Source organism: Wyeomyia smithii, chromosome 3 (genome assembly GCF_029784165.1).
Source record: "Wyeomyia smithii strain HCP4-BCI-WySm-NY-G18 chromosome 3, ASM2978416v1, whole genome shotgun sequence".
In the NCBI taxonomy this organism is placed as follows: Eukaryota; Metazoa; Arthropoda; class Insecta; order Diptera; family Culicidae; genus Wyeomyia; species Wyeomyia smithii.
In genome coordinates this window covers 84,937,046-84,948,334 of record NC_073696.1, presented here as the reverse complement: position 1 = coordinate 84,948,334, position 11,289 = coordinate 84,937,046, and the positions used below count along the sequence as shown (strand labels likewise).

The following is an 11,289-nucleotide window of genomic DNA, read 5'->3' as shown; positions in this document are numbered from 1 at the left end:
CAAAATTAAGCGACGACGTGCCGTTTAAAGAATAGAGTTATGTTTGTTTTTCCTGAAACATGAAAAAACAAGCCCCACGTTTGCAGTCGCCAATTATTTACACATGAGTTGTTGACGGTACTTCCCCGAAGAGTAAGGTTCCACGTTCTCGATACATCGCAGTTAATGTGTTTTCGAAAATATATTTTTACGGAATTAGCTAACACCGGCTGAATGCTGCAATACTGATAATAAGTAGACAGTTAAGCGATTTTTTTGATACCAATAATGCGGTTTAAAGGATAATGTCGATGCTATAAACCTCACTATCACTTATTGCACCTCGAAATAATTTAAAATAGAAATCAAAACTCAAATTGAGGTACGTTCGTACCTGAGAAGAAACTATAACAAGGACACGGAGAAGCTGCAAATGGATTTTTCAATTAACAGACTCAAAAATCATTTGTTGAGAATGTTTCAATGGTTCTGAAGAGACCATTCCCAAGCCACATGGCAAAATCGTGCATAAGTAATTGTTGCGTTTTCTTCAACATCTTTCTTTTCTTTTTACTACCAGGAGTTCTATTTTTTGCTTTTTTATTAATAAAATAGTCAATTTCTGAAAAAAAAAATAGTCGAAAATAACTTACTTTTGCTTGGATTCAATCGCTTGAATTAATTCTAAGAATGACGCGCATAGCAAGTCCGTCCCTAATGCATTTTCACCGAAACGGAGTTTCCAAGTGGAATACATAGTTTTGTAATAATAGATGAACTCAATACCTCTGTTCTGGAAAACTTTGCAAATATATCCATTTTTTTGTATGTCTACTATAACGTATGACGAAGGTTTTGGCAAGTAATTTAAAACAGTTGTACAAACACAGTGTGATATAAAAGTTTGGCAGGTTGGCAGAAATTGCATCATTTTCATTCAGAGGTTCCTGAAGGAAGTACTACAATTATTCAACATGAAATTCGTACTCGTTCTTGCGATGCTGTTGGCCGTAGCCTTCGCCCTACCTACACCCAATGATGATCTGCATGCACAAATCAAAGCTATTGGTGAGGCCATCGAGAACAACCCGGAACTAGCCAATGGATGGTTGGGTAATGCCTGGAACTGGGTTAAGAACAACAAGGACGCCCTCGGAACCATTGCTGGCGGTATTTTGAGTCTGTGAGTATTGACAAGTACACTTGAACTTGGAGCCGAATATAACCATAATATTTTTCGTTTTCATTTGCAGCGGTTGAATGAAATCCAAATAATTTCTTCTATGTAGACTGCAAATAAATGTGCCTTTGGTAATAAGTACTGTGATAATTTATTTATTAGTGAACATACTTTTTACATATAAGGTTCGATGATATTGCCTTGAAACAAAATAACTGAGGGACTCTGAATTCAGTTTCTCAGTCTATCTAATGCTATATAATCTGGATTTTCTCAGATGAACCTCATTATTTGTTTAAAGTAGGGAAAAGTAGATAAAGACGGACACTGCGGGTAAGATGGACACTTTTAATATTTCACAAACTAGAATGTATTATGATAATTGAGTGATGCGAATACCTTTTTGGTAGTGTGTTAATACTTTTGAGATGCGTTGTCGGTTTTCAGCAAGCAAACTGTCAAATTTGTAAGTAAAACAAAGAATATTTCCGTGAACGCGTTTTTTGATGTAATTTTTATTCCACGGAAAATAGTAGAAAACACGTGAAACTGATGTATTTTCGTTTGTTCCCGATAGTAAAGTGTTCAATTAGTCATTTCTCGGTTTTCTAGTGAAAATTCAGCAGATTACCAATGTTCCGATAGAGAGCTACAATCGTTTGAAAAATTTACGGCCAGGTCGGACAAGACGGACACACTAAGGTAAGGAAAGATGGACACACGGATTTTCCAAGAATTATCACATGTAACATCGGTTGTGTACCACATAGGCTCTGACCAAAAATCTTAAATAGAGCTTTGCATTGAAATTTTCTTAAATGGAAAATAATTTTCCTAGCAGCCAGATTTTTTTTATAGTCGGGTTAATTTTACACAAACTTCGCAGCTTGTTTAGTGTACAGCACGATAAATCATCGCACGGTAACGTCACAAAAAAAGAAGAAAGAGATTTGACAGTTGTCGTGGGTTTATTTACATGGACTTGTACAATAAAGATAAGTGACTTTTCACCTACGCACCTAGTGTGTAAACGTGTAAGCCCGTGTAAAGTTGCTTTTGTTTCTTCCAACCTGTAAATCATCGCATCTCGTTGCTTCGACTTTTATCACCTTTTCACCATTTTTGGTCGATTATATTTAGCGCCTTCTTCCGAGTTCTGATCACGAATGAGAAAATTTATTCAGAAACAAGTTTAAAACATATAATGAGTGTTTAACTAAATTTTTGTCCAGCTGCTAAAAACATAGCATTGTAAACAAAACAGCTATTTATAAATATTTTCTCCAACTAGTGGCACTAACACATTCGTACGTAAAAAGGTCTATTGTCGGCTGCTTCATAAGCAATGAGGTATACAAAGGTGAGGAAGAAGAAGACATTTGTCTGTATTAGTAACGAAAAGAAGGTAAACAGAAGCACGTGTTGAGGTTGTGACGTAGATCTTCAAAAACATGAAAATGCCATTCGAAATTGTGTTTCGCATTGTTTAACGACGCAGGTAGGCATTTTCAGCCGTAAACTGTCATAACTTGTGAAAATTTCTTGAAAAAAATGTACCGAACATTGATTTTTGGGCATTGTTTTTTGACTTCTACGTTATCACTGTTAACAAAAGAGAAGCCCTTTAAACCCGAGACTCAAACCATCTCCGTACCTTTCTATATTCCATTGCTTCATAAGGGCTTACGTACCTGACAGCACTTCTTTTGTCAACATAGCGCTTTTTACTGCTTGGTGGTAACGAATTCTCACTAAACGGTGAACGGAAAAAATCTAACACACTGTAAATAAACCCGTGGGACGTGTCAAAAAAGTAAGGTTACTCAAACACATGCCTACACGTATATTTTCATCCGCCATGGCGATTGTTCCGGTTAACTGTCGGAAGCCCACCCATGAACCTTCCCTATTCCTTACTACCCACTGGGGAAAATAATGTGACGTCGGCTCTGGTCTCGAGCCAATATTATCATCAATTATAATTCCCTGGAAAAAGTTCAATTAAACTGCTCTCTGATTAGTTTTCGGCTCTGGCTAGTTTTATTGTAAGAGGGTTTTATTTTTATCAAAAGAGAGTCAACAAGGTTTTGTAGAATTCAACGTGAAGGAATGAATAATGGTGAGCCCGAGAACAAACCCATGCTTTGGTCCGGTAACATCAAATGGCCTGGAATCTAATAAGATTCGAGCCCACTACCACCCGCTAGTAAACCAAATGTTGAGGTTCTCGAGAGTTCCGAAACCAAGACCGAGTTTTCTTTGATTGATTAGATCGTCTTTTTCGTATACACTACCCGTTATAAGTTTGGAATCGCTTTACTGAGTATTGCAACACCCAGTTTGAATATTGCAACACCCCGAAAAGTTTAGCATCACTTAAAATGGTCAAATTTATGTAACTCTATCTTTCGATTCTGGAAACCTAGATGGTTGTGGTCTTCAGCAAAGTTGCTCAGGAGGTTAAGGGCTTGTGATTGGCAGACAGTATAGTGCGGAATTCAACCGCAACGCCGCGCTAGTGTGAATGTAGTTTCGAGTGTTTTGAACGTTATTTAGCTCAATAATCCCGCCATTTAGAGAGTTGCGATTTTCAGCAAAGTTACTCAGGAGGTCAAGGGCTTGTAATTGGCGGACAGTATATTGCAGAGTTCAGCCGCAACGCAGCGCTAGTGTGCATTTAGTTTTGAGCGTTTCGAATTCAGTTTAGCTCAATAAACCCATCATTTAGAGAGTTGTGATTTTCAGCAAAGTTACTCAAAAGATCAAGAGTTTCTGGCTGGCTAACAGTTTAGTTCGGAATTTTTCTTCAATGTACTGCTAGTGTGCATAAAGTTTCTAGTGTTTTCAACTTACTCTATCTGAGCGGGAGCCTAGTGTGGTTGGTGCCGTATCCGCCAACCACGCTCGACGCCTGGGTTCGAATCCCACCGCCGACATAGGTGTCGATGGTTGTGAGGTGGCGTGATCCACTCACAACCAACCCAACTGATCTAGATTCAATCTTAGCCGACACCGGGAGATTTTCTGAGGCGAAAAATCTCTGGGATCACGCCTTCCATCGCATGAGGAAGTAAAGCCGTTGGCGCCGGTCCGTTAATAAACGGGTCGTGAGTTAGGGTCCTGGGTGTGGAGTCGCCTCCCCGGGCGTCGGTGATTGGCCACACAACAGTGGCGGAACTAGACCGACGGAAAATAAGCGAGAATAAAAAAAAAAAACTTACTCTATCTTAAACTCTGTTTAGTTAGTTGCAATATTCTGTAACACAGTAACACTTTTTATTTACGCGATTCTATAGGCACTGATTGTTTACATATGACAAAGTTCAACCAATTTGAGTGTTGACAGTTTGATCACTTAACACAATACGTAAGCTTGTGTGTTTATTATAAAGAAATGCTTTCATTTGAGGAGGTTGCAACATGTAGCATGTGTTGGTATGTTTACAGTTTGATCACAAACATTCACAACCCGTTTTACAATGGGGAAAATTGACGATATGGCGACTAAATTGATTACCTCGACTGCAAACAGTTGCAGTAGACATGCCTCTAATCCGATGTTGAAAGATCTGAACACCACAGAGAACATTTCGTATTACACTGAATAATAATGAAAATAGAACTAGACCAACTGGTGGAACAAGCCGCAACTTTGTGGGTAGTAATGATCACGCGATAAGTTGAAGTCTAAATACGAAAAACTGCATGCACCCTAGCGCCGCATAGCGGGGTAATTCAGTATTAATCTGTCTACCATGTAGAAGCCTTTAGCCTCCTGAACAAGTTTGCTGAACACCGCAACTTTCTAGGTTGTCAAAAACACGAGATTTCCGCCTATTCCAGGTGATGCTAAACTTTTCGGGAGGTGTTGCAATATTCAAACTGGGTGTTGCAATACTCAGTAAAGCGATTCCAAACTTATGACGGGTAGTGTATGTGATGTGTATTAGAAGCAATGCCGTAGTGTGTTACATTTTATCATACAAATAAAATTTATTATGCGCAACTCTAACTTATTTGCTGTATAACATTTCATTGTACTCATCCGTTATTTTTCTTGCCTATCCCCTGTGGATTGAATTGAAAATATACATTATTGTTTTGTAGTTTTTTCGTAATTGCATAATTCAAGTAATATTTAGTAAATAAATGATTGTAAAATATAGAGTTAGTGAACTTAAGCAATTGCCATGACGCCTTTGTCTATACTTCCGATGGCTCCAGCGTTCTTCGTCACAAAACCAGCAACATTGCTGAACCATCCATGTGCCTGTTCCGGATCGATATCAATGGCTTTCTGTAGTTCCAGCAGCTGGTTTGTCAGATCATCGTTGGCATAGGCGACGGCCATAAGCATAGCAAGAACTAGGATGAATTTCATTGTGATTTGTTTTCATACCCCTACAGAGACCCGCAGAAAACAACTTATAATTCTTTTTCGAATGGGCTCCTATAATATACCAATTTTGGTAAACCTTGGTAAATATTGCATCGTTGGAATTTGATGATTCTCAAAAATGTTGAAATCATAAAAAATCTTCCAAACTCAACCTTTAAGTAAGAATTTGTTTTTATTCATTCCGTTATCCAGAACTTTTTATCAAAAGTTTTGGAATAGTTTCAAGTTTATACACAAAAAAGAAATTGAGCAGAGAATTTGACCCGTTTTTTGATTTAACGTAAAGCTTAGTGTTTTTTCTCATTCTCAGATAGCTTTTCTAAACAGCCAATGGCACCTGAGCACAATGCCTTGAATAAAACCTATGCCAAAATGCATGCGCCTTTTTGGTAAAATTCTCTCGAGTTTTAAAAATTCCTCCATCTGCGAAAAATGCTCAGTTTGCTAAGTCAAATACGTAAGCAAAGTTCCTTTCAAATAAAAAATGGTCGATATTCGACCATGGGTCATTTGGCGCGTCAAAATCGAAGTTTATTCTACCCTAAAAAGGTTACGAAATACAACTTATGGAAGTGATTGTCGAGGTTACATGATGAGAAATTTGCATTTTTCTGAAATTAATGAGGACTTTTAAAACTATTTTTCTACCAGCATAAAAATCCAAAGAATACGTTTTGTAGCGCAACTAAAGAGCTTTCATATGACATATTCAAGAAATGTGCCACTTTAGAAATGCGTAAGAAATTTCAATTTTTCTGAACTTGTTCCTAACCATCATTTTGAATACATTGTGCAAAAGCAGCACTCCTTTTTGTGTCGATGTTCTTCTCCAATCGGGCAAAAATTTTCAGGTAATACTCAGTTATGCAATAATGCAAAAAAAAAACTCAATCTAAAGTTCTTGAAAAAAAGATAATGCGGTGAAAGGCCCTCCAAAATGTGACTTGCTCCAATTGTAAAATTTCTATAATTTTCAGTGAAATAAAAAGATTATTTCTGGAGCTTTCATTCTCTTACCAACAAAGCTTTATTTTCAATCCACGCGTTACGTTTTGGTACGCTTTTCCAAAAGATCCTTTTAGGAATTTAATTACCAATTAATCAAATGCAGTTTCAGCCAGGTTGAAAAAGAACATCGACACAAAACGGAGTTACACTTTTGCACAATGGGTTCGAAATAATAATCAAAATGATGTAGTATAACTAAATTTTCTAGCTAATTTTCAAAATGGTATAGTTGTTGAATTTATTATATGAAAGCTTTTAAGTTGTGGTACAAACCGGATTGGAGAACGTCAATACAAGGTCTTTTGGTAAGCTGATTGCGGTTCTCGAGAACTGACTCTTAAAAAATTTTCCGGCTGAGAGTACATTCTTTGCAAAACAGCATGTCTATTATAATGTATGTGAGGAAACTTTGGTAGGAATTCAAAAAACAGTTGTACAAACACAGTGAGATATATATAGCTTAGCAAGTTGGCAGGAATTGTATCAGTTTCTGCCAGAGGTTTCTGAAGGAAGTACTATAATTTATCAACATGAATTCGTACTAGTTCTTGCAATGTTGTTGGCCGTAGCCTTCGCCCTTCCTGACACCAGTAATGATGCGAATACACAAATCAAAGCTATTAGCGAGGTCATTAGGCATTACCCGGAACTAGGTAATGGATGGTTGGGTAGTGCCTTGAACTGGATTAAAAACAACAAGGATGCTCTCGGAACCATTACTAATGGTGTTTCGAGTCTGTGATTGACAGGATTACTATAAACCTTATGTATTGATGGGATTATGTAAACTTCGAGGCTGAAATAATAATTATAATATTTCTTGTTCTCATTTGCAGCGATTGAAACGAAATTGAAATAATTGCTTTGTACTAGTGAATGTAAATAAATCAGTTGTTGATAATTATTGTTGTTTAAATTTATTCATTACTGAACATACTTTCCACGCATGTTTCTCATTAGTTTTGTATTTGTGATGAAGAGGCTACACCCCTGAAAGCATTTTTGTTTTAATTACAGAGGCATAAACGAAGATTTAACACATGGAAATTTAGTGTTTTAATTTTCCCCACCTTAAGAGGCAAGTTGAAATGAGTCAGAGTTAAAAGTAATTCAAAACAATTGATGATTTTCGAAACTTGATTGATTTTTTTCGATAACCAGAAAGCTCAATTAACGTTTAGAAACAACCAATTTGACTACGATTTTTAGGAATTTTTTTGTTTCAGAGTTTAACTTTCAAAAAAAAAAAACGTTTCAACTTGCCCCGGGGCACCTTCACACCGAGAAGAAGAAAAAGCACGTCTTTAATAAAAATTTTGTTTACAAGTTAAGATGTTGGTTATTTAAGCGAGCACCTACACCAAGGAATATTTTTCTACAAAATTTTATGAAGCAAAATTGATGAATTGATGAAATTTATGAAGCATGGTATGATGTGGATGCGAATGCGGATGTCAATTTTTAGGCGGATGTTCCTCATTTGCAGACGCGGATATCCGTAACATCCCTACTTTCTACTAGAAGACGTATCCACAAAACCGTAAGCCTTTACTGAAAGGGACAAGTTTTAGAAACTGTAATATAATATTCCAGATTTTTTTTATCTGAGCCAAAATGGTTTGTTAAACTTATCTCATGCTTCAGCAAAGTTGTGGATAGTGAAAAGTTAGTTTTTAATAACTTTTCTTCATACCATTTTTCACGAACTTCTCAAGGCAATTGAACAGGCAATGTCAATTTTATTTTGTTCTGCCCATTCTTAAGCATCGCTAAGAAAGTCTAATGCTTGTTTGTGTCAGCTTGTGGAACTGCTAGATTTTATTATTTTCAAATTGACGTTCTATAAACACCAAATTGTTGGGCAAATCGAGTTTCATTAGATCTTCTTTCTCAGTTGAACACGTCTCGAATAACACATTTTGCATGCTCCAAATTCAATGGAACACGCTTTTTACGATTCCTTTTCCGTATAATTATTACACAAACAAATTGTAGCAGACAAGATACGTTTTTGCCCTATCCAGAAAAATGAACAAATAAATTGAATTCGCAAGACACAAATGCAATGCTACACTTTTCTTGATCTTGATTTAGATTTTTTTCGAAGAAGCGTGTGAAAATCGAGCGTGAATTTAGCGAGTAGAGAGAGAATTGAAACAACCTGTCTGAAATTAGTCAGTAACAAGTAAATAGGTTTTAGGGAACATTCAGGTTGAATAGAACGGAAAAGAAGGTATTTTTGGATGAAAAATTTTTATTACGTAGCAAAACAATATATTAGTACCAAGTTGAATGCAGACGAATATTTTCAATTAGGTGAGTAGTTGTATACTGAGATGTTGGATCAGTCACCATTAATTTTACTCATCCTGCCGTGTCATTGTTTATCCCCTATAAAATATATTTGGAATTTTGATTCAGCAGTAAATTAAACATAGCAATAGTAAACTTACGCAATTGCCATGACGCCTTTGGCAATACTTCCGATGGCTCCGGCGTTCTTTGTCACAAAACCAACAACCTTGCTGAACCATCCGTGGGCTTGTTCCGGATCGATGTCGATGGCTTGCTGTAGTTGCAACAGCTGGTTTGTCAGCTCCTCGGAGGCATAGGCGACAGCCATAAGCATGGCAAGAACTAGGATGAATTTCATTTTGGATAATTTGTGCTCGTACCGCAGGGACCTGAAGTAAGCAAATGATAATTCTCTTCCAAAATCAATGCTGTTATATAGTAGTTTTGTTCGAAATCAGGCGACGACGTGCGGTTCAAAAAATAGAACGTAGAACATCCTTCAGTTATGTTTATTTTACTGAAACACAAAAAAATAAGTTCCACGATTGCAGTCGCCAATTATTTACACAAGTGTCGCTGATAGTACTTCCGTGAAGAGAAAGGTACCACTTTTTCGATACCACGCAGTATATATCTTTTCGAAAATATGTTTTTACGGAATAATCTAACATTAGCTAAATTCTCTTACTCTAATAATAAGTAGAGTAAGATTTCACCGCTTTACCATATTGGGGAAAAATTGACAGTGAATCAGATTTTATTAATATCAATTAGGCACAAAAATACGTCATTCAAAATACTACAGTTGAAAGGATATTGTCTCGGCATATTTACCGAAATAGAGTTTCTTAGTGAAACTTATAATTTTGTAATAATAGATGAACTCAACACCTCTATTCTGGAAAACTTTGGAAAAATATCCATTTTTTGTATCGTCTCTTGAGAAGCAAAAGATGAAACAGACTTATAAGTCTGACTTCAACTCTTCTCAAGTTGATGGAAAAAAACCTAAATTAATCCACCTGCCGGTCAGACACAGCCTTTCTCATTGAAACTTTTATTTGTAAAAATAGATTTACATGAAAGCTTCAATCCAGTAAATGTATATATGTGTGTGTGTGTATGTGCAGATTTTTATTCTCACTCACTTTTCTCAGAGATGGCTGGACCGATTTTCATTAAATTAATTGCAAATGGAAGGTCTTGTTGTCCCATAAGACTATTATCTAGACTATTATCTCAAAGATTACATGACTTATTTGAATATAACTAGAGTCATACGAACGAGCCATCTCTCAAGCTTACAAATAACAAACTTCATAAAAATTTGATATGTGGCTCAAAAGTTATGGAAAGAAAAGAAATTCAAAGACTATTTAAAACTATACCTGCTTTAATCGATATATGTGGCCTCAACAAAATTTAAATGTACTATTTGAACATTCCAAATTCATTGATTCCTTGCGATGTGTCTAAAGTCTGCAAATGCACGACGAATCGGCCATAAGATATGATCAAAGTCAAAAGACAAATCGTTTGAAATGATTGGTTTTATCGAAATGACAACATCCTTGACTTTTGGCTTCTGTACATCCCCTTAATTCTGAATATATTCATATTGGGTGGTATTCGGTCATTTTCAGCAGATTTTCTGGCATCAATCTGACACCGGAAATACCCATATTGGGAGGTATTTAGTTATTTTGGTTGTTTGCCAGAAACTAAAAGTGGTCGTCTTTAAATTCAAAATGGTGTTCCAGGTCAATGTTTGGTTTCTATGCATCATCTCGGTTACGGAAATATCCATAATGAGTATTATTCGGTCATTTTTGACTGTTTCCTAGAAGTTGCCATTTAGCAATTTAAAATGGCGCCTGATTGTTAGCTCATTGCATCATTCTGGTTCCAGAGATACTCATGTTGGATGGTATTTGGTTATTTTAGGCTGCTGTTCAGAAACCGGAAGTCGCCTTCTTGGATTTCAAAATGGTATTTAGGATAATTTCTGGCCTCTGAGCGTCATTCTGGTTGAACAAACACCCATATTGGGTGTTATTCGATCATTTTCGGCTGTTTCCCAGTAACCGGAAGTCGTCAACCTAGAATCCAAAATGAGGTCTGTGGTCGATTTCAGCTGATGTGTATCAATATAGATCCGGTGATACTCATGTGAGACGGAAATTGGCCATTTTTGGCTGTTTTCCAGAAACCAGAAGTTGCCATCCTACAATTCGAATTGTTTCAATTTTAGCTTCTTGCAACATTCTGGCTCCGGAGAAACTCATATTGGGTGGTATTTGGTCGCTTTGGGCTGTTTTCTAGAAACCGAAAGTCGTCATTTTGGACTTTAAAATTGCTTGTGAAATCAATTTCTGTCATCTGGGCGTAATTCTGGTTCCAAAAACATTCATATTGAATGGTATTTGGT

The 11,289-nt window shown here is 36.6% G+C and overlaps 2 long non-coding RNA genes across 2 annotated transcripts; one reads left to right on the top strand and one right to left on the bottom strand.

Annotated features, from left to right (window-relative positions):
* The first annotated feature begins 912 nt into the window (after positions 1–912).
* Positions 913–1,297, top strand: LOC129732784 (uncharacterized). Its single transcript, XR_008729351.1, has 2 exons — positions 913–1,162; positions 1,233–1,297. It is a non-coding gene; the product is annotated as an uncharacterized LOC129732784 (long non-coding RNA).
* A 7,505-nt stretch (positions 1,298–8,802) lies between these two features.
* On the bottom strand, positions 8,803–9,433 carry LOC129732333 (uncharacterized). The gene is made up of 2 exons (XR_008729235.1): positions 9,020–9,433; positions 8,803–8,957 (listed from the first exon to the last, which is right to left on the bottom strand). It is a non-coding gene; the product is annotated as an uncharacterized LOC129732333 (long non-coding RNA).
* Positions 9,434–11,289: the final 1,856 nt, after the last annotated feature.